The sequence below is a fragment of the Cupressus sempervirens genome, chromosome 4 (assembly GCF_028749045.1).
Source record: "Cupressus sempervirens isolate cs-2001-9-10 chromosome 4, ASM2874904v1, whole genome shotgun sequence".
Taxonomy (NCBI): Eukaryota; Viridiplantae; Streptophyta; class Pinopsida; order Cupressales; family Cupressaceae; genus Cupressus; species Cupressus sempervirens.
The window spans coordinates 727122361-727145704 of record NC_143121.1 but is presented as its reverse complement, the minus strand read 5'-3'; the positions used below and the strand labels follow the sequence as shown (position 1 = coordinate 727145704).

At 33.4% G+C, this 23344-nt stretch overlaps 2 pseudogenes; one reads left to right on the top strand and one right to left on the bottom strand.

The window, feature by feature from the left end:
• Positions 1–1392: 1392 nt before the first annotated feature.
• Positions 1393–3500, top strand: LOC149563336 (metal tolerance protein 11 pseudogene; annotated as a pseudogene).
• Positions 3501–5565: 2065 nt separating this feature from the next.
• Positions 5566–6838, bottom strand: LOC149563335 (2,3-bisphosphoglycerate-dependent phosphoglycerate mutase 2 pseudogene; annotated as a pseudogene).
• Positions 6839–23344: the final 16506 nt, after the last annotated feature.

Here is a 23344-nt window from a genome sequence, read left to right as displayed (position 1 = left end):
AATGAACCTAAAGATTGACCTTGATGAGGCACTTTGCTGGGGTGACTTGATGACCAAACTCAAATAGTCAACTTGGCGAGCATACTTGCACTAGTGCATTTGGGTTCATTTTTTGACCTTCATTGATGAAATTTTCGACCCAATTTTTGACCAAATTTCACCAACCCATTGGTCAAAATTTTGACCAACTCACTTGTACATGATTTGTCTCAATCATATAACTAATTATATATTTTTCATATTAGTTACTATCAGTGTTTTTCAGGCATTCTATAAAATAGTTCACATGCCTTGCGTATGATATGACATTTTGCATGCATCCTGCACTCTCTCTCATCCGGCTAATGATGGATTACGTAGAGTGATCTGAAACCATGATGCTAAAAAACACACAATCAAATCCAAAATGAATTTTCACTACAAATGGATTGTGGAAATTTGATATTGGTAAAATTGCATGCATGTCTACCAGGACAATCAAAACTTAAACATATATTTGTCCTAGTTGACATGCATGCAAAATTAACAATATCAGATTTCCACAATCCATTTGTAATGCAAGTTTGTTTTGGATTTGATTGTGTGTATTTTTTAGCATCATGGTTTCAGATCACTCTCCGTAATCCATCATCAGCCGGATGAGAGAGTGCAGGATGCATGCAAAATGTCATATCATACGCAAGGCATGTGACTATTTTATAGAATGCCTAAAAAAAAATTTACACCTACCTGTTGGTAGAAATTTCTACCTTCATTGGTCAAAATTTCTACCTTCATTGGTCAAAATTTTTTACCTTCATTGGTCAAAATTTCTACCTTTATTGGTCGAAATTTTTGACCTTCATTGGTTGAAATTTCTCTCTTTATTGGTCAAATTTTTTTTCCTTCATTGGTCAAAATTTCTACCTTTATTGGTCAAAATTTTCTACCTTCATTGGTCAAAATTTTGACCAATTCCTGGAAAAACTTGCACCATGGCTATGGAGGTTTTTCGACCAACGTATTGGTATTTTGACCAATGGGTTGGTCGAATTTGGTTGAAGTTTGGTCAAAAATTGGGTCAAAATTTTGACCAATAATGGTCGAAAAATGGTCTCAAATGTATTAGTATAATGGGGGTTTCATTTTAATTTATGAATAAGATTAGGATGAGACTCATTAAGATCTTTGAGTAATTTCATAGTAGATATCAATATAACTAAAGATGAATTCTATTCTTGATTAGTGTAAGAAATTGTTTTAGATTGTTCATTGTAGTTTGTGTTTTCCATTGCTATGGTTACTCATTGATGTGTGAATGTTCATATTATTTTTGTCATGGTCTGTATTAATTGCTCAAATAATGAGCATTGTGAATTGTCCAACACTAATTTAGCGTTAATTCATAATAGAATGCTCCATGTGCAAGGAATTCTAGTTTTTGCTTTAGTTATGGTTACATTGGGACTGATGATCGTGTTAGAGTCTATTCGACAACTTGTTTCAAAGGTAAATTCCCCATTCAAGGATATACCTTTAAGAACAAGATATATTTCCCCCTAATGGTTCTCATGATGGTTTCAACTTTTCATGAACATAGAAGATATATTATATGCTTTTTTGGTCACTTGTTTAGCTTTGTATCCTATTAATGCAAATACAATATATTTTATAGGACATAATTACAAACATAGATACAATTTTGTGCTCATGATTTAAATCCTTTAAACAACATGGTTTTGCTAAGTTAAAATAATATTCAAGTGTTGGAGGCCATATGTCTGTTCTTAAATACAACATCATCAGGTGAGTGTTAATATTTTGGATTAGTAAACCCCCTTCACCATTTTTGAAGGAATTACATGGATAAGTGGCTTGAGCTCTAGCTTTCTATTTTTGCCAAAATTCTGTAAGTGGATACAAATGAAAATACTCATAGAAATATTTGATGTTGAGTATTACTTGGCTAGATTTACATGGTTTGTCAGTGATGTAAAAGTGAACAAAATGAAGGCATACTTCCTTGTCCTAAAAGTCAAGTTTTATACTTCTTTATTTTGATCATTATTTTGGAGCTGTAAAATATTGAGCTTAAATGTGATATGGAGTATGCTTTTGTTCTGCTCTTTTCCATCTATTCAATCATTAGTGTATTGTCTTTTAAATGAGCTACTTTTTCATATTACATATAAGTAATACTCTTACACCAACTTCATTCCTAAATTATGCAGAACCAAGGTGTATTTTTTGAAGGAGATAGGTGGTTCTGGGTTGTTGGAATTATGGTTTCAGTTACTATTGTGAAGTTGGTCCTTGTAATCTATTGCTGGAATTTTACAAATGAGATAGTAAAGGCATATTTCCAAGATAATTTCTTTGATGTCATCACCAATTCAATTGGTCTCACCGCTATAGTTCTTGGACGTAAATTTTACTGGTGGATTGATCTAGCTAGAGCAATAGTGGTAAGCACTTCTTTGACCTTTTACTTTACACTGTAACATAGGATACTTCACATTTTGATTTTCTACAATAATGCCTACGTAGTTAATAAAGCCAAATAATGTCTATATATGTGCTCCTAGCTAACTCGTATAACCCACATCAAACATAGAATATGTTTCCACTTTCCACTAATTAGTAGTTGTTTTAAAGAGTCCAAGTAGATGTGACCATTTGCATTACTTGATTCTAGAGATCTTATTTGTTTAGAACAGTATTGGGGTTTCGTTTCCTCAGAGATGATAGTAATGACTACTGCAAGGCATATGTATGTATACAATGTATTTATAACACATGACTATAGATAATACCAATTGGCTCCTTCAGGATTACCATAGCTAAGCTCTCTTTGTATGTACATATAGGGATACTAATTTTTGTCTTTATAGATGGTAACATTGATAACAATCATTTAGAATGCTAGTGAGTAATAAAAACTATAGGCATGCACAATAACGAAGAGGATGTATTCTTTTTTATTTAAGCTTGATCATTAGTGTCTATCAAGTTATTTGCGTGGGGGTGGTAGCAAGAAGGATGTATAATCTTGTGATCACAAAAGCCAAAATACAGATTACCAGGCTTCCTCTGAGCAGATGCCAAGTATGCTTCAAGTTTATATTAATGTGTATAATTTGAAATACTAAAGATGATAGTAGGTATTTTGTGCAGTTAGCACTCTATACAATTAGGACATGGTCAAGCATAGTTTTGGAGAATGTGAATTCTTTGGTGGGGAAAACAACATCACTTGATTATTTGTAAAAATTGACATATCTTTGTTGGAATCATCACAAAGACATAAGCCATATTGATACCGTCAAAGCTTACATATTTGTGTCTCGTTTCTTTGAAAAGTTGACATTGTGCTACTAAGTGATATGCCCCTGCAGGATGCTCATGACATTGGAGAAGCACTTCAAGAAAAATTGAAATCTCATCCTAACATAGAACGGGCTTTTCTGCATCTAGACTATGAATATTCTCACAAACCTGAGCATGGGAATGGAAATTCCTAGATGTCTATGATATCCACTCTTGGGCCTTAGGTAGAGGAATGATTGGATATGGATTTTTCACTAGGTACACCCACTTGTATGGATGGAAATGACCACAGGAAACCAAGAGTGATGGCATTTTCTCTTGGACCTAGGGTAGACGATTGATTAAGCCACCCTAATATGCCCCTTATCCTACCTCTCCTATAGTTGAACTCCATTAACAAATTCAGTATTCCATATGATTAAATTAACTATCCTAATCCTATTTGGAATGATATATGCTTTAATATTGTAAGTAAGGAAGATCTATTTATGGATTATGTGTCAAAGATTCCCTAAAATGTTGCGAGACCAAGTACATGATGTTACGCACTCTATTCTACTTCTTGTTCTACTTGGAATCTTTGATTCAGAGCAAATACTCAAGCATTTACAGAAAGGGGACATTACATACAACAACCATATAAATCAAAGTCTTCTTAAGAAAGTAGCACTATGAAAAGTATATGAAAGCTTTCTATATAACATCAGCTACATGTGCAGTATAACATATTTTGATTAGTCATTAAAATAAATGTAAACAAGAAAAGATCATTTTTCATAAGGATTTGATACCTCTCAGAACATATTAGATCCAGAAGATGGATATGTGCAAGTTACTTGTTTTGTGACTAGCAGTCATACAGAATTTGAAAGCCTAGCAAACAACCCAATCATAATATATCTACACACTACTACAAAAGCACATTTATAACAAAATAAATGCAGCATATCTAATTCATAAAAATGTACCACACCTATTCCTTAAAGTAGGCAACAACACATTCTATGCACATTTCAAGGCTTTCACCATTTGGGGGAGGAATGTCATAACTGTGAAAACATTCATGAACTTTCTCCTTTCCATATCTATCAGTCATTTCCTATTTGTTGAGGCCTTACAATTCTCCATACTTGCATTGCAGTAAAAATTTATGGAGTAATCGATATAAAATTATATTATACACAGTTTGAAACTATTAATATCCAAGAATTGTTAGCATTAAGCTTTTACATGTGCTCATTGAGTTGCCAAGCTGTTATGATTGGAATAGAGTGTTTTTGAGTATCTTCACTGAATATCCTACTCCATGCCTTGGCCTGCTGACTCTCATTATGTATTATTATTGGTACTTGCATCACACGGAATTCAACTTCAAGCTTTAGTCCTATTTAACAAGTCATTATATAAATGTTGACATCCAAACCTAATCACTCATATTATAGATGTGCTACAGAAACCACAACAATAAATTTGAATTTAAGAACTAGAATGACATCCTAAACACCTCAGCCTACCTGGGATAGTCATTTCACCACTGCCTCCAAAGAAATGAATCTAATATTTTATTCTTGTTTTCATTAAAAGGACCTTTAAATTTATACAAATTGTATAATCATCATTTTTTAAAACAATAAACACACGGTTTTGAGATGATACTCAAGTTCAAGTCTATCATGACAATTGACCAGCAAATTGTGAACACAGGGTGATTATAGAAGGATGTAATTATATTAACCCAATGCATATCCCAAATAAAATGGGAAAATCTTGACATTATTCAAGAAATTTTAAGATGCACAAATCACATTGAACCAGGTGTTCCGTGAATCCCATGTAAGCACACAATTTTCTAGCTTTAACCAAAGGTAAGAGGTTTGATACTAGCCTCTATAGCTCTAAACATTCAAAAAATTGCTCAAAATGTTAGAAATTCAGAAGTCAACTATTGAGTAGTGGCTTAGAAATTGGTTGAGTAGCAATGGCCACAATAACCTTTTAGGAATATGAAGGCCTCAGAAAAAAGTTAAACAGAAATTCAGAAGGCTCCTACCAAATGCAATTTATCTAATAAAATCACCCCCTCATTTTTCTCAATGAATAAAACTCCATCTATGCATTTGTCAACTCTTGCTAGATACAGAATTTAAATTTCCTAAGAATTGATACTGAACTCAAGTAATAACCATTTAAACACTTGCCCTTGCATATGTAGAGAAGCAAAGTAGTTAATGCTAGCATAAACATAAAATAAAGATTTGACTAAAAAACCTTTTTCCTATGGTACTGAGTCATTGCAAGCATAGTAGTCATCTGACCTCGAACCAATGGAGAAGTAAATATCAGATCAACTAGAATGTTGCTAATCCTTTTTCTAGCGGCAATAGCCTCTTCTACTCCTTTTTGAGTCATGGGTACATCCACACACCTAGTGAATAATTTTTTCTCATTCCATAATGACTCCCTATGATAAATCAAAATCAAGGCTGCTTCAGTTGCAACATAAAAGATGATAGAAAATTGCATTATAGATAATAATGTATTTTCCTTATAGGTCAATTCCTAATCCTTTTAAACCATCATGCATTCACCTTAGTGTATTGCTTTCTAATCTAAACCTTAAAATAAGGATCCAAACACATTTATTGAAGCTACAACTATGAATTTTTTAATTACTAATAGAAATCAATTGAAATAGCCTAATAAAATTTCCTAGACTTAGATGTTACGAGCTTGTCTTCCACAAAAATATGCCCAACTATTTTATTTTACCATTGAACTGAACTTTATCATGAAAAGTTCAAAAGCCAAAGGAGGAAGCTCTAACCTTTCTAGAGAGATTTAAATTGAAAATATGCATTCAAAGCTGAAATAAGAGAAAAAGGAGAGTTTCAATTTGGTGACTAAAAATAAACCAAACCAAAGTCCATAATAACCTTAACAGAATTGGAAAAGTAACAAAAGTAAATGCATAACAAGATGCATGTTTTGGACCAATTTTTAAAAAGCCTATATTTTGATTTGAATTTCTACAATTATGCTCATTTAAGTTTAGGTTCCAAGTTTGGCTACAAATCCTTCAGCGGGAAGGTATGAATAGATTTCCATAAGCCAGGTGATTTTAAACTATAGTGATAGATCACATTTAATAGTCCTACCCTTTTACACATAGCAAAAGGAATTTGCTTTACCAAATTAAGTATGGCCCAATTACATTAAATGCAAGGAAATTGTAACACCCTATTATGAAGAAAATCTTACTTGATTTCTTTGAAGAGTCATTCTAATTCTTTGAAGTTGACAAGATTGGATCCAAAATAGGAGAAGCCTATGCTACTACCAAAGAAGTTCTCCTATACTTTCTAATAGAAATAGAAGTAATATGCCTACTTGCTAATGTCATATCATTTGTCAAAATCCTCCTTGTTGGACATAAACAAGATGTGATGCTTGATAAGCCATCATAGCTTGCTGAATTTTGCACATTGTAAGATGATATAGTGATTGGTACAGCTCGTATTGTTGCAACAACCATTCTGCAGACATGAATAATATTAAAAATCAATATATTAAGAACTTTCAGTGATGCAAAAATATTTGAAGAAGGTTACATGTATCAATTTATATATGGTCATTGGCAGATGCATCACTATCACTATAGGGACCCCTTCTTAAGCCTGCGTTTCTAGTCGAGCAACAGAAGTCAGGGTACAATCTGGGTATGTCAATGCAAGAAATGGATTATATATATATATATATATATATATATATTGCGTTTCTAGTCGAGCAACAGAAGTCAGGGTACAATCTGGGTATGTCAATGCAAGACATGGATTATATATATATATATATATATATATATATATATATATATATATATATGAAGCCTAAAACTTCTATATCCATAAAAAGCTAGAACCATATTAATATTTTTAAACTATATTAATAAAATACTGTGTCATTATTCATATTAAAATGGTAATGTAACCTTAAAACAAAATTTAGTGCCATGAATCCTAAGGTTGAATGCAGATGGTAGAATGAAGAGTTTAGCTTGAAGCTTTGAGTTGGATATATTGACCAAATATATGGCATATATATAATATACACTCAGGGTCCTTAGTCTTGTCATATTAGGGCCTACACTTGACATACTGGGGACAGGGTCTTTGGTATTAATGAAGCCCTCTAATTTAACAGATTTGTAGAATATTCATAGAATATTCAAAATTTGATCTAGTTTGTATTATGCTATAACTTATTGACCTAAATAATACCGTAAATTCTTAAACTTTGATAAAGCTATTCTATATTGATCCCTCACAGTCTTTATATGCTTTGCTGCTCTTTTCAGAAGTAGGCTAGTGTCAAAAATGTTTTTCCCAAATTTCTCCTCAATAGATGCAATCAACTGATTTTCTAATTCCACAGCTTGTAAATTACACCTTTTTAAAAACAAATAGATTGTTAGATCAATAACTTTAATATATTACAATAGATAGAAGAAAAGAAAAATTATGTAGCAATGATATGAAACTACGTACCTTTTATGTATGGGGGGTCCAAATAGTCTCAATGTCATATGAAAAATATGTTCAAAGAAAGCATTATTACCTACAAAAACATAAAGGATTTATCAGTCCAAAATGAGTAATGTAAAAGTAAACTAAATTTACACTTTAAATAATATCAATTTTAAAGTACTTGGAAGCTTTCATTCTTTTAATGGAAACATAGTTTTCTTATTCAGCAACAATGTCCCTTCATATGAACCAGTACTAATCACACAAACTTCTCTAGGAAATGGATCAACTTCAGTAGTACTGTTCTCTGTTGGTCTATCAAATAAAACATCGTAACAATTAAATGACAATTTTAGTACTACTCTCTATTGGTCTACTTCCTTGCCTATGTCCATGTCTCTCTATAAGTGGGTATGTGTGTGTGTGTGTGTGCGCGCGCGCTTGGTGTGTGTATGCAAGCTTCTATAGATATCATTTAAGCACTGATATGCTACTTCATTGTTCATCAACTTGTAGAAAGACATTACAAAATATAGCAAAACAAGGTTTTACCAGTTCTAGTGGGCATAGACAATGATGTTTGCATGGTCCTTGTTGCCAACAATGCAGCAGACAATAGTGGACCGCCAACTGAAGGAGGAGTCCGCACTTCATCATGAGTTGAAAAATAGAATATTGTTAGCAAAGAAATTTTCAATGGATAAAGATCAAATGGGATACCAGCGAGAAATGTCCACAAAAAAAGAGGTAAGTGTTATAATGTTGATTAAAACAAAAAAAGTGTTACTTACACGAAGGTACTACATAACAACCCTGACCATGTTCACCATGTGATGTCGCAACTGGCACATATGTCTATACAAGAACACATAAAATTAGAGATCATGATCCATAAGATACTATAAAATATTAATATCTATTGAACTTCTATTACTGCTTTAGTCGAATTACTGCTTACCTTCAAAGATTGGATTCTATGGTCCAATTATATTCTCAGTGCCTCTTTCTCCTCACTTCTGTCACCCTTGATGATAATGTTAACAAGTTCATCAGTGTATCTTTCCATAATTTTTTGGGTGATGAATACAGGGTCAGTACTAAGGCCAATGTCATGTAGATATGATGCTCACATTTCAGATTGCATTTGATCAGCTATCATTGTAGCTTTTTCCAATCATTTGTGACATCAAATATTCGTATACTTTCATCAAAATAACTCCAAAGCCATAAATAAAAGAACATAATAATATGACATTTGTTTCTATATTAACATTAAAATTTATAATAATTAATGTTTACCTCTATTGAAGGTGTCTGAGATGGCGCATCCATATTGCCCTGTGAAAAAAATTAGTAAGTCTTAGAAATTAGCAGCAAAATTAAAGTAATAGACTTACCAAAAAAATATTAATAATAAAGTAGATTGTATATGTAAACCATTTGTCTTAAGTTAAAAATTTAGCGTAACTAATGTTTATATCTAAAAAAATATTTTAAATATTCTTCTTAATGTTTATATGTGCACATATGGTTTGGAAAGAAATATTTGGTCATACAAGACCCCATCATAGTTGACATTGATCCTACCTAGACATTTCATTGATCATCATGATCTTCATCCATGTCATCATCATCATCATCATCATCATCATCACCATCATTGTACTTGTCACTTTGATTGTCATCGTCACCACCACCATCATCATCCTCTTGATCACTCTCATCATCATGACCATCATCGCCATGATCATCACCATCATCGCCATGAACTTCCTCTTGTGCTTCTTCAATATCTTCTTCTTTGATCACATTATAATTTATCGGCCTTCCTCTTGGGTCATGTCTAACAAAAAATGACCAACCTGGTTTGTGTGGAACACCAAAGTAAAAAAACTTGCTCGCATTGGCTTGGAAGAACACAGGGCTCATCTCCGACTGGCTCAAATGACCTTGTATTAATCATAGTAAATCCACTATCGTGTTCATTAATATTTCTATTGGGATCATTTTGATTCAGTCGTAACCTAAACCATTTGATGAAAAATAGAACTATTTTGAATGAATTAAAGTCACACTCAAGTATCATGATCGTCATCAACATCATCATCATCATCATCACGATTATCATTAACATGACCAAAATCATCACCATCTTCTTCTTCTTCATCACTGGGTAACTATCGTTCCTAATAATCATTTACTTCCTCTTGTGCTTCTTCAATATCTTCTTCTTTGATCACATTATAATTTATCGGCCTTCCTCTTGGGTCATGTCTAACAAAAAATGACCAACCTGGTTTGTGTGGAACACCAAAGTAAAAAAACTTGCTCGCATTGGCTTGGAAGAACACAGGGCTCATCTCCGACTGGCTCAAATGACCTTGTATTAATCATAGTAAATCCACTATCGTGTTCATTAATATTTCTATTGGGATCATTTTGATTCAGTCGTAACCTAAACCATTTGATGAAAAATAGAACTATTTTGAATGAATTAAAGTCACACTCAAGTATATCATCCAAAATGCCATAGTATTAATTTTTAGATTGTTGAGGATGTTTGTCAGTTCTAGATGAAATATTGGTGACCACGAAGACAACACTTATCTCAGAATCACACATTTTCTTTGTTTCATCTAACCTTTTTTGCAAAATTTATAGCCATGGTAGTACATAGCTTTGTGGTGTTTTACCTACAATTATTCAAACATGTCAAGAATCTTCTCATTGATCTGTGAGTTGATATTAAACTTATGTCTCATGATTAGTAATCTTATGCATACCTTTGTATCTCTTAAGCCATATATTAGATCAAGTACCATTGGTGTAACATTGGGATCTCCATTATGATGAGCTTCTTTAACCAATGATGCAACACCATTCCATGTTAATGAGTGACCATTTTCTTGAGATTGTTCAATCCATACTGTCATCCAATCAAAGATTGTTTGCAATATACAAGTGTAGTGCATCCCACTCACAACCAACTATAGAGAAGACAATTACACCAGTTAGAAACAACTTATATATATTGATGATGGATAAGAATTGTTAAATTATGAAAAAAAACTTATAATTAACTCTCACCCTTCTCAATCTACCTTTTCCCATCAGGTACTCCCCTTTGAATTTGTCATTACAGTTGGGATCCCAAATGCGATCTACATGGATACCTGCTGCAAACTTTGGAAGATATTCACTAATATACACCATGGTATAGTATATCATATATCCCTCTATCATAGAACCCTTAGGATGTGCTTGTTGTTGAAGCAAGCCCTTCATAAATTTCAAGTGTCTCTCAACCATCCACATTGATCTAGCTTGTACAGGTCCACACAATTCAATCACCTCAACTTTATGTATGAGGTAGTGTTCTTGAGCATTGAAAAATGTTGGAGGTAAACACTTTTGCATTTCACACATAAGCTGTGGAATTTTTCTCTTCCAATATTTTATATCTTTTTTATCAATTTCTTTAGATGATAACCACCTAAAAGAGATTCAACATGCAAAAACACATAAAGGAGATTTCAAATAAAATTATACAATAGATTTCAGATAAAAAGCTACAAATCTAAGAAAAAATGCTTCTAACCTCCTGTATTTTCCAAGATCATAAATAACTTGTTCAATATTGTTGTCAAACTGTTGTGGAAGGGATAGAGGTAGGACGAACTGCAATCATTAAAAAATGATCATTTCAATATATTATTAAATAATGTAATTGGTACTACATTCAATCTTACAAATATATTGTAAATAAAAAATATGATTTACCTTGAGGAAGGTATGCCAACCATGTGTTTTCAACCCTGGCCCAAAATCACCTTTCTTTGATAGAAGAGTGCTTATATTTGCAGCAAATCCTGTTGGAAATTTTGTTTTTTTTATGACTTCTTTTAATGCATCACTTTGTTGCTCCGTTAATGACCAAGGAAGGGCACTTGTATTTATGCGATCTCCATTCTTATTTGATTCAATGAAAAATTTTAGTGCATGATTGGATTCATGAATGTCAGTACAAATTTTAGCAATTTGTTCTCTATCACACCTTCCATCCAACATTTTCCATAGTGTCTCTATTACATTCTTTCCAATATGCATAGCATCAAACAAATGCGTGATTGGGAGATCCTTGTAGTATGGTAACCTACTAAATTGAGTAGGATAACTTTTCATTCCTCTAAGAAGTTGGTCATTGATGCCTTGGCAACCTTCATGAGCATCAATTATAGCATTAGTAAATATAAGACAATATCAAAATACAAATTGTAAACTTTGGATGACAAATTGGACATTACCTTGACGGTTTAGTCGATCATATTCCAAATTTCATAAATGAGGTGTCATTCTTCGTGGCCTTGATGATGTCTCTTCTTTCCCATTGAAAAGATATTTTTTAACAATTTGATACCTATGATTATTGTGGAGAAAGTATCTAAACTCATCAAACACCTACTTTCCTAAACTTCTCGAATGATGGCATTTCATCTTTGGACCACAAACTGGACATGCAAATTTTTCCTTTGTCTGAAGACTTAAAAGATCATGTATAATTGGATCATGTACAATTATCATGCAAAACTTAAGCATTCAATAGTAATGCGTAAGCACTATAACAAACCAAAAATATGTGATCTTAACAATATAACATACCACAAAAATGAGTTAGCCCAGGGGCATCATGTATTGTCTATACAAGCATTGAATGAAATTGAAATTGTCGATGTCCTATCAGTCTAGAGATGTTATACATAGTGATGTCATTCCATAACTTCAACAACTCATCAATTAGGGCCTCAATATACACATTCATATCTTTAACTTGGTATTTACCTAGCAATTGAATGAACATAAACATTACGTAATTATTATAACCATTTTCATGCACTATTTATAAATTAATTTAGATAACTATAAAATAAAAAAATACCTTGCACAAACATTGAAAACATTATGTGCTCCCTCTTGATGGACATACAAGGAGGAATGTTATTGTTAATAACAAAAATAGGCCATACTGAGTAAACAGATCTCATATCTCCATATGGATTGACACCATCCACCGCCAATGAAAGTTTCAGATTATGAGGTTCTTCTTTAAAGTGTGACCATATTTCTTCTATCTCTTTAAATGCAAAACCATCGATAGGCATTCACATAATGTCATCCTAACTTCTATTATGTGCATGGTAATCTATAAATTGTGCCAAGCTAGCACACTTGAATAACCGTTCAAGACATGGAATAATGGGAATGTATCGAAGAACCTTGTGAGGCACTTTTTTTATTATTTGATCTGACTGATATCTACTAACATGACAATCAAGGCATTCTGTTGCAAATTCATGTTGTTTATGATATAGAATGTGATCATTGGGACATGCATGTATTGTTTGATACTTCATTCCAATCTGATCCATAATGTTAGATAATTCTCAGTACGAATGAGGCAAAATGTTTGATGGTGGTAACAAAAACTCACTAATCAACCTATAACAACAAATATGCATTGTTAATATAATGAATAGTAATTGTATGCTAACATTGAAGATGACAAAAATGACATACCTTAGCATACGTGATATTGCTACATTGGATATACTATTCATAACCTTTAAGTTCACTAACAACACTATAGCCGATAGTAGAGTTGTTTGGGAGCCTTTGTATAAGGGCTCGTGTGCCTTCTCAAGTAAAGGTATGTCAAGAACATCTTCATCATTATTATCATATTCGCTAGTACCATCATTGTGAGCCTCTTCATCACCTGCCCCAATACCATCTTCTTCAATCATGTCCTTTGGCACATTATCATCTTCTTCTATGGGAGTGTTATCCTTAGCTTGGATATTCACACCTCCATGTTCCTCTAGTAGGAAATCCACATTCAACAATGGATAAAAATCGTGGCCCCCTTCAACATGACCATATTCCCTACAATGACTCTAGGTTGTTGTGATTAGAATTCTTCGATTCGTTAAGCCCTTACACTTTTTGCAAGGACAATAACATTTATCAGGTTTTCTTTGGAACTGAGCCCACAATGTAGCCATTGTCTCATTATTTTGTTTTGGGTTCATATTGTTAGGCATGGTCTTTCTTCATAGGAAAATATACCTGAAATAAATTGGACATGTTGTAGTTAATGTTTATATCTGCACATATGAAAATTGTTGATTAATTTTTTCAAATGTAATTGAAATGATCCTATAATTTCTAGAAGGCCTAGATGTTTGCAAAATCTGGATTTATAGACAATGTATCTTATTTATTTGCAAAATGCCTCAAAGGGACGTCACAAGCTGAAAGTTACTTAGGTGCTAACAGTAGCATGCCATGACTAATCTTGATAGCAATGACTAATCTGATAAATACATCAACTAATGAAGATGACTAAAAGATTGAAACATATTAATGCAATCTTCAATCAAGAACATGTGAGCTCAAACGATGGGTGAATCTCAAAAACTTGTGAGCCTAAGATCATTACAATTTCAGCCATGAAATAATTGCAATTGAAATTTGTTGAAAAATAGGCCTAAGTGGGTTGGCCTAAGGGTCAAAAGAAGAATTCAGATTTCACTTAATTAGAAATCAATTAGCTTATGCAAGTTTGGCCTCATGGTGGTTGTACAATTTTTAAAAACTTAATCCTTAGACCATTTGGGCTAACATCAAGGGACGTGAATTTAGGACTCAAACGTCTATAAAGGTTGGATGTTGAAATTATTTAGAAAATCAACCCTTCCAAGCACTTCTTGATCCTTACAATGGATCCAACACCTTCTCTTGGTCCAGTCTTGACCTTCTATGCAAGAAAATATACCCCTCATGTGGATGGAATCTCCTAACTCATAACTGTCCCATTCACCTAGTGACCCTCAAACAACACCCTGTCACATTCAAAGATCTTTGTCTCTAATCTCCTTGCATATCTTTGCACAAAATCATATCAAATAGATGCGTAATACATTAGAAACCCCTCTTCCATGAGTTACATATACAATACAGCAGTGGGAGGGGTCAAATTCATTGAGTTTGCCTCAAACAGTCAAGTTCTGTCACGTGACAATGATAGTCTCTTATTACCTGTGCAAAATCCTTTACAAATGACTTTTCACAAATAAAATCAACTGAAAAAATAACCTTCTCAATCATTTTCATATTCAAAGAAAAGCTTTGAAGTGAAATAAAGCTTGCACCAATTAAAAACAACCAAATTGCATAGTCACTGTTCTATGACAGTTTTAACAGCGAAATACAGAGTTTTTTTTATTGATTTTCCAGGGCTATCACATTGAAATCTCCTTAATACCTTTACACATTCATCTATCATGTTCATATAAGCTTCTTTTTTTCCTTTTTCAAATTTCCTGACTCCCTAAAACCAACCAAATTCCCTTTAATTGTCTTGGGACAATTTAGAACAATTTTTAATATCTTTAATAATAGTCCTTTATGATAACCTCGAGCTTTAGGACTCAATTCTTGTGACATTTTTGAGACTAATTGATCTTTCTAATGCTTAAAAGACTCATAAACCTTCACTTAATCCCATGAATCTACCATAGTGCCATATGTGGCTTGTTTGGCAACATTTTGACATATTTTCAAATTACATTGCATTTATTTGCATTTGATATGCATTTTATGACTCTTTGACCCCATTTATCAACCTAGTACATTCTAGGACTCCCTTTGCCCATGACACTTTACTACATTACATAAATGACCCTTGTCCTTTCATATTGATGCCAAGAATGGCTTACAACTTGAACTTTAATGATTACAAACATATCAAAAAGGACCTTCACAAGGTCTTATTACATCAAATCCCATAGAATAATCCTACAACTCTGTAATAAGGCACATAACTCGTTGAAGGTTTTTAAAATGGCATGGCAAGCTAAGAAGGCTCAATCTTGGGCAAAAGTATTAGATAAATACTAAATGCTATAAAAATGTGAAGGAGAGAGTGAAGAACACAAAACATTTCTTATCGCTTCATTATCTTATATATAGTCATTGCTGAACATTTTGGTGTAGTTACAACCATTTCTAGAATTTCATTTTACATCTTTTTACAAGAAGTCATTGTTAATAATACATCAACATTTATTAGGAAAGCTAACTATAGTTTTATTATAAATTTTTAAATTGACACTTTCTTTATCCCTCACCTTCAGCTTCAAGTTTATGTATTTATCATCAAGACTACAATATTTTCCTTAAGATATAATTTTCAACTTAGCAGGGTAGCAAAGATTCTAAACATTTTGACCACTGGGGTACTGTACACATGTAAAATACAATTTCAATGATTCAGCAAGTGATTAAAATAATAAAATTCCTACACAAACATACTATTAGCCTTCTTTCAAGCTCACCTCTAGATGCACATGTCCTTTTGTCACAATTCATATCTTGTTTCTGGAAGTGGCAATTAGAGTGTAGATGGATAGTCTTCTATTGTAAAGTATGATATATTTTAATTAGTAATAAATTTAATAGAGTGTTCTTGTGAAGTTGATGATGTATGGTTTCTTTGTGCTTTTCTGTAAAAAAATTCAATTTATACTAGTACAGGAATTTAACATGATTTTTAATTTAAATTCAGAATGTGAATTTGACCTTGCTTTTCCCACATAAGGTTTTTATTCATACTATTGTATCTCTTGATCCAATTTGAAATACAACCATAATTTTAGGTGGACTTTTTTCATTAGTGTCTTTGTGTTGGTGCAAATTCCTCGAGAGAATGGGTTGTTATGGAACCAGTCTACATCCTAAGCAATGATTCTGCTACTATATATCAAGACATTTGACAAGACAAGATAGCAACCAAAGAGTTTTCGTATCCTAATATAAGCATTTTCATCAACTCTATCAGGGAATTTTTTTCTCTTCAAATACCCATAGATGCCAACAAACCATTCTATATATTACCTTGCCATGTTGTGTGCAGGTTGCAATGCAGTCATAAGCATGTGGTTTAATAGGATCCTGATGGATTGTCAAAATGTTGATCCTAGTGGTATCTATAGACCATTCAATTGAACTATGTATTTGTTGTAGCCTTCCTCCAAGAGGAGGATTCAGTTGAACTATTCGTCTAAGATTCCACATTTTGCATGCATGTCTACTAGGGCAATTGCAACTTAAAAATATATTCTCTCAATATATCTATTTTGTGCATATCCAGAAACCATGAGTTTTGATGACCACATTACATTTAGACATCCTATCAAATAGTTCACATGACTTATCTATGCTTCCATTTTGAAAGCATGTTTCCCAAGGAAAATGCTACTACTTCATCTACACCATCTGACAAAATCCTTTATGCTTTGATGGATGCCTATAGCTTATCCCAAAGCTCTCATTCAACAGTCATCAAATGATCAATCAAGAGGAAATAGTTGAGAGCTTAGAGTGACATAATTTTTAGATGATCATATGAAATGAAATGGAATAAACCAAGGACTATTGACATTTGTGTTTGAACTATCCAACTAGCTTGAGGGCTTCCTTCCCTGCAAAGGTATTGAGAAGCTTCAAGAAAGATTGTTGTACATTAGTAGAATTGCATGTTAATAGGTTAACTCCTAGAAGTACCCTTAAAATCTGAGAAATGAATTGATATAAAATAGCTTCAAGATGGTGGACCAGGTGTTGGGGACTTCTCAATGCAAAATGTGAGTAGAGATCAAACCATAGCTCAAACTGGTATATTCACTTTAACAAATTCTAATATTCTCTTTTATTTATGTTTCCTTATATTAATGTACCTGCTGATAGGTGGCACTTTCATGTTCAACCTATACCAAATCAAGCTATATATATCCTTTTATCACTTATGCACTGCCTTGATGTATTACAATGTGAAATTCCCAATTTTGTTGACTACATTTTTCAACATATGGATTTGTATTGGCAATAGTAAAATCAAGATTTTGAGAGTTTTTGAATTGCTATCACATTACACCGTAAGCAAAGAAATTGGTAGCATAGTTAGAGTTTCTATAGATAGCACAATTTCTTGGATGCAAGTTTTAGTTATAAGAATCTACACACCTATGAAAACTCCCATTCATTCACTTGTTCTAACCTACCAAGATATTTGTCATATCATGTAATTGCATTTACCTTTGGTACCTATTATTTTCTTGCTCTCAACCACCTCTACATTTAACTGCATCGCTTTGGGTGACTTTCTATATTTTTATTTTTCCTATTGTATTTAATATCCATCCCGTGCCATCCTTGAGAAATAGGCTCCTCCATTACCCCATCCCTGAAGCAAATCCTATTGTCCCCACTCTACCCCATCCCCAGAATTCAGGTTAACATAGATAGGCAGTAGACCTATAAATCCAGAACTATATTGACAACAGTAATCTTGGTTTGATCTATGGTAATCACACTAAGACTGTGGAATTCATTTGTAACACTATTAATGGAAACATAAATAATATGATATTATATTAGATATAGATATGTGACCAAGTACATGAATCCAGATGATGGATATTTTCACAAATTAATGATATCAACCCTTAAAAGGCAGACTAGTAATATAAGCCTGTAAGTAGTCTTGAGAAATACTATAACATAAATCAGAAGCTTTGTCGAAATATCAAAAGGGAAAATTTGAAATGATAAAATTTGGACGATATAGAGGGTCAATAAGAAAACCACCACATATAAATTAGGATATTTTACTTTCAACACATAAATAAGGAGCGAATGCTTTTTATTTAAAAGATGATCAAAATGATAGACAGTTATCTATCAATTTTCAAATTTAATTAAATATTAATGTTTTCCTTCATTCTAATTTAACTGATCTCTCCCTCTCTCTCTCTCTCTCACACACACACATCCACGCATGTGCACACATAGACATGTATATATACATATCCAGATTGTCAAATCCAAATATGGCCATTTATGGACATGTGCTAAAACTGACCCAAACTAATTAGAGTACATGTGGTTTGAAGAGTGCCTGCATGGGCATGTAAAATTTAATTTTTGCTTTACCTTTGTAAGATTTTGCTTGTTTAAGTTGTCACAGGATTATGTTTTTTTTCCTGAATGTGCTACCCTTTGTTCAATACCACTGCATCACCGCATAACACTTAAGATTTGGTAACCCAGAAACCCTCCAGAAATAAGAAGGTAAAACTGGGGTGGGGATGATACCCACAAAATCACTACAGTAATAATGTTTAACCACTTTTGATGGTCTACCCTGTTAAAGGCCTGCCCTACACTGTATCAATAGTGACTTGGTTAAAGGATTTCAAACACTTTGCATGAAGTGTCACCCTATTAAAGGATTTAATCACCTATTGAAAGGATTTAAAAAATAGCTGCTAAGCTAACCTATCATCATAGGATTTACTTTCTAATACAATGGCTAAAGAGTATTAGGTATGATAAACTTGATGGCTTACAATCCTTCGATTGTTGAATACAGGCACCTGACCTGCTCTTCTGTGATCTTGATCCTTTTTGAGATCTAATACTCTTTTCTGTGAAATAGTTTTCCCTACACACTTTTTTTCATTCACCACTCTCATGGGATTTTTTCTTCCTTATAAAGACATTCGAAGACTTAGGGTTAGGTATGGATCTACGATCCATTTTTAATCTCTGATTTTTGCTTATTCCTTGCACATCTCTTATTGGTTGCATGTCTTCTCCATTTTTCTTATTGGCTGCATGTAGATTGCATAGGAAATTTAAATGATTTGATCTTATCACTTAAATCTTTCGAGATTTATCTTATGTCGGCTATGAAAATGATTTACATCTGAGTTTGTGAACTTTCAAACTCATATGCTGATTTTGAGTTACTCGGCACTTACTGCTTCCTGATGCTCGACACCTACTGTAACTCAGCACCTGATCTTCACTCGGCACCTGAAGACTGCTCGTCACTACTCGGCACCTGAAGATCACTCAAAACTTGTTGATTTTCTTGACTCGGAACATGTTGTGGCTCGGCATACAAGGTGTACTCGGCTTCAATGTGAAGTGTTTTGCCACTCAAGTGTCAAAAATCATTTTGAGGTTAACAATCTCCCCCTTTTGACATGAGTGACAAAAACACTTAACTAACCTTATGAGTATATTCTCTAATCTGCTTGGTATATATAGAGGTCGAAAAAACCTTTCTCAAAATTTTGTAATTTACAATATATATATATAGATATATATATATACACCTCAAAATTTGTGTAACTCCCCCTGAGTTGATTGTTCCTTTATCTGTCCTATCTGGTCTCATAATATCTCTCATAATATCTCCCCCTGTGTATAATATCTTTTCTCCCCCTTTTTGACACTTATGTCAAAGGTTCCTAAATAGTAATGCCATGTTTGGCCAAAAATGTCTTGTTTACCTCAAGGAGTATTTGGAGAGCTGCATCCCAATTATTTAAGGCAATATCCAATGACTTTTGTTGGATTGCAACCTCTTCTGCTAGATCAATCAGTCCTTCATGTGTATAAATATTAGGATCCTTCTTCGGGACTATTTTTGCATATATTTTCTCCTTGTGCAATACTTCTAAGTGAGGAGTAATGGAGGCTTGAATTTGTATCAGCTTTTCTTTGATAGTGACCTCTTCTATTGATAATGCAGCTACTTTCCTCTGAGTGTGTAATGTATGAGCAAATTACTTTTCACTCTGTGCAGGATCTAAGGGTAGTTGCGTGCTAGAGAGTTTTAATTTACTCTCAAGATTCAAAATTTTCTGATTTATTTCGTGTGTAAACCTAGAAAAATCACACAATTTACTGTAAAGGGAAAATATGTTCCCTAATACACTTTTTACATTTTCTAATTTCTTGGCTAGGTCAACCTGTTCCAAAACTATATTATTAGCTATTTTCTAGTTGACTTTGCCTATAAAATTCTTTTCTGACCATTCCATTAGTTTTACATTTGTATCATGGTCTTCATTATTTACTTGGTCAACTATATCAAATAATTGCTCAAGTATTGGCCTTTTTGAATCTGGAGGTTGAAGACTAATAGCATCCATGAATATATCTTTTATTTCATTCATTGCCTGCTTGTATTTGTAGTCTTTTCTCATTGCCTCTTGTCTCCTTCTCTTATCCAATGCACTCTGTATTTCATTCATCTTTTCCTCATTTAGAGTGCTTGAATCATAATAGGGTATTTTGATTTCTTCATCAAGCTCAGGAATACCATAATGGATGGTCCTGTCTACCCTTGTAGAACTAGAACTTGGTGTATTGTCATGTAAAGTTATCTTTTCAGTACTCTGCTCATGACTAGATTTGGTGGGAGTTGCTATTTTTGGTAATTCAACCAAAGTTTGTATTGCAGACTCCTCTTTATTCTAGGTTTCTTCCTTCTCCTCTTCTTCTTGCTTTTCTTCTTCTTGCTATACTACTACTACTGGAGGTGTGCTCACTGTTTGAACTGTTGTCCCTGTGATTACCTTTGTTGTTGCACTCAGCTCCTGATGAGTTTGAGTGCCTAATCTTGGTGGTGATGGAGGTGGTAGAAATATAAGCCCAATAGTTTGAGTGATTTAAGGTGGTTGTTGTGATGGCACCTTGACCTCTTTAAGTTTATCTACTAACTTTTGAAGACTATCCACACTGACCAATATGGGCTTTGTACACAATTGTGCTTGTAGATTCGTTTGGTCAAGGATCTTAGTAAGATCCACTGCAGTTAATGCATTGATGTTTTGACATGTAGTATCAACAACATCCTTAATCTTTATGATTTCTGTAGGTGTGGTAGGTGAAGGAGGTGAGCTAGGAGGTGAAAGATGTATGCCTTGCACACTTTGCTATTCATCTGTTCCTTTGTCCTCATCTTTTCTTTCCTTCTCTCTTTCTTTCTTATTTTCCTCTTCTTCAACCTTTTTCTCTTCTCTCCTCTTCCTCCTTTCTTCGGGTTTAGCAACAGCTTCTTCTTTGTATATTTCTTCAAGAACATCTTCAAATGTTTTGTACAAGTTTTTCCATACTCTTGTTGTTCTCTACACAACTTCTTCAATTTTGTTTTGTAGGATGGAGAATGCCCTATATTTGGGTGTAAACCTTTTATTATGCCTTTTGACTGCTTGAGTTACCTATTCTTTTGTTAAATCAGGCAGTAAGTTTGCTAGGGTTGATTCCCTCATCACTTTCTCCATCTTTAGGTAGAAATGCCATCTGTCTTCTATAGTTTTAGACAATTTCTTTGGCAATTGTCCATCTAGTTCAAGAGGTGTATACTTGAACTATGTCATAAATGCATAGACTAATTCTTCTATGCTATTTTGTTCCTCTTACTGTACTTATTGAAATCAATCTTTTTCATTTCATTTAAGTCTCCATTCTTTATCTTCTTACATAATATATCAATTGAAGATTTAGGAGAACTTACCTTTTCAATCTAATCTTCTTCATCAGTATCAGGTTGGGCCACATATCTTTTCCTTTTCTTTGGCTCTTCTTGTGACTTTGTGTTTTTCTTCTTTAGCCTTTTGGGTAGAGGCCCTTGTTGTAGCACTGGTTGTTGGCTTCTTCAGTGTTTTCATGGTAACTTTCTTTGATGGGGGCTGAGAGGTAGGAGAGGTCTTTGTTTTCCTTTTAATGACTCTTCCTCTAATGGGTGCTTCCTTGGTTTTTGTTTCCTTGGCACTCTCATCTTTTTCTTCTCCTTGTCTTTGAGGTAGCTCAAGTGGCTCTTGTTCTGGCTCACCTTCTTCTTCTCCTTCACGAATCTCTTCTTCTTCACCTGCTGCACTTGATTCTCCAACACCAAATTTCTTCTTTATCTGCTTTACCAACTTGTCCTTTTTCTTTACTGCTGAGGCTATCTTGAGTTCTATAACAACACTTGATTTTATAGTGTCATATGTCCCAAATGCCTTGGCAGATTTATCCATTTCCTTTGCAAGTAAAGCTGTGATGGCTGCAGAAGCTTGGTCAACATCAAGCTCATATCCTAATGGTCTAAGCCATCTTGTCCTTGGAAGGACTACTTGAATGTAGGTGTAATCAATATCAAAAAGAAAACATATGTCATTTATATGCTTTTCTACCAGTGAGACTGGTATTCTCATTCTGTTCTTCATTGCATTTTTGAAATCCTCAAAATAGATAGACATTTGATTGTCAAAGCTATCTCCCATTTGTGCAATGAAATCATTAATTTGATCAACAATGGTTTTATTTTGACTCCAATTGACTTTGCAAAATGAAGGGAATTCCTTCATTACATAGAAGAAGATACAAACCAACACTAAACCAAATTTACACTGTGCTTTCTTGGATTTTCTAATAGGTCCAAGATTTTCATTGATCTATTGCAATAGGAGTTCTGCAAGATCATAAGTGTGGTCTTTCTTTACAAGTTTGTGTGCCACATCAACTGCTATGTAGGGTACACTATTTAACCTACTGGATTGGTAGAACTTATGTGGTATGATCCTTACAAAAAAATCTAAAAGGGGATCAGTTATGGTGTCTAT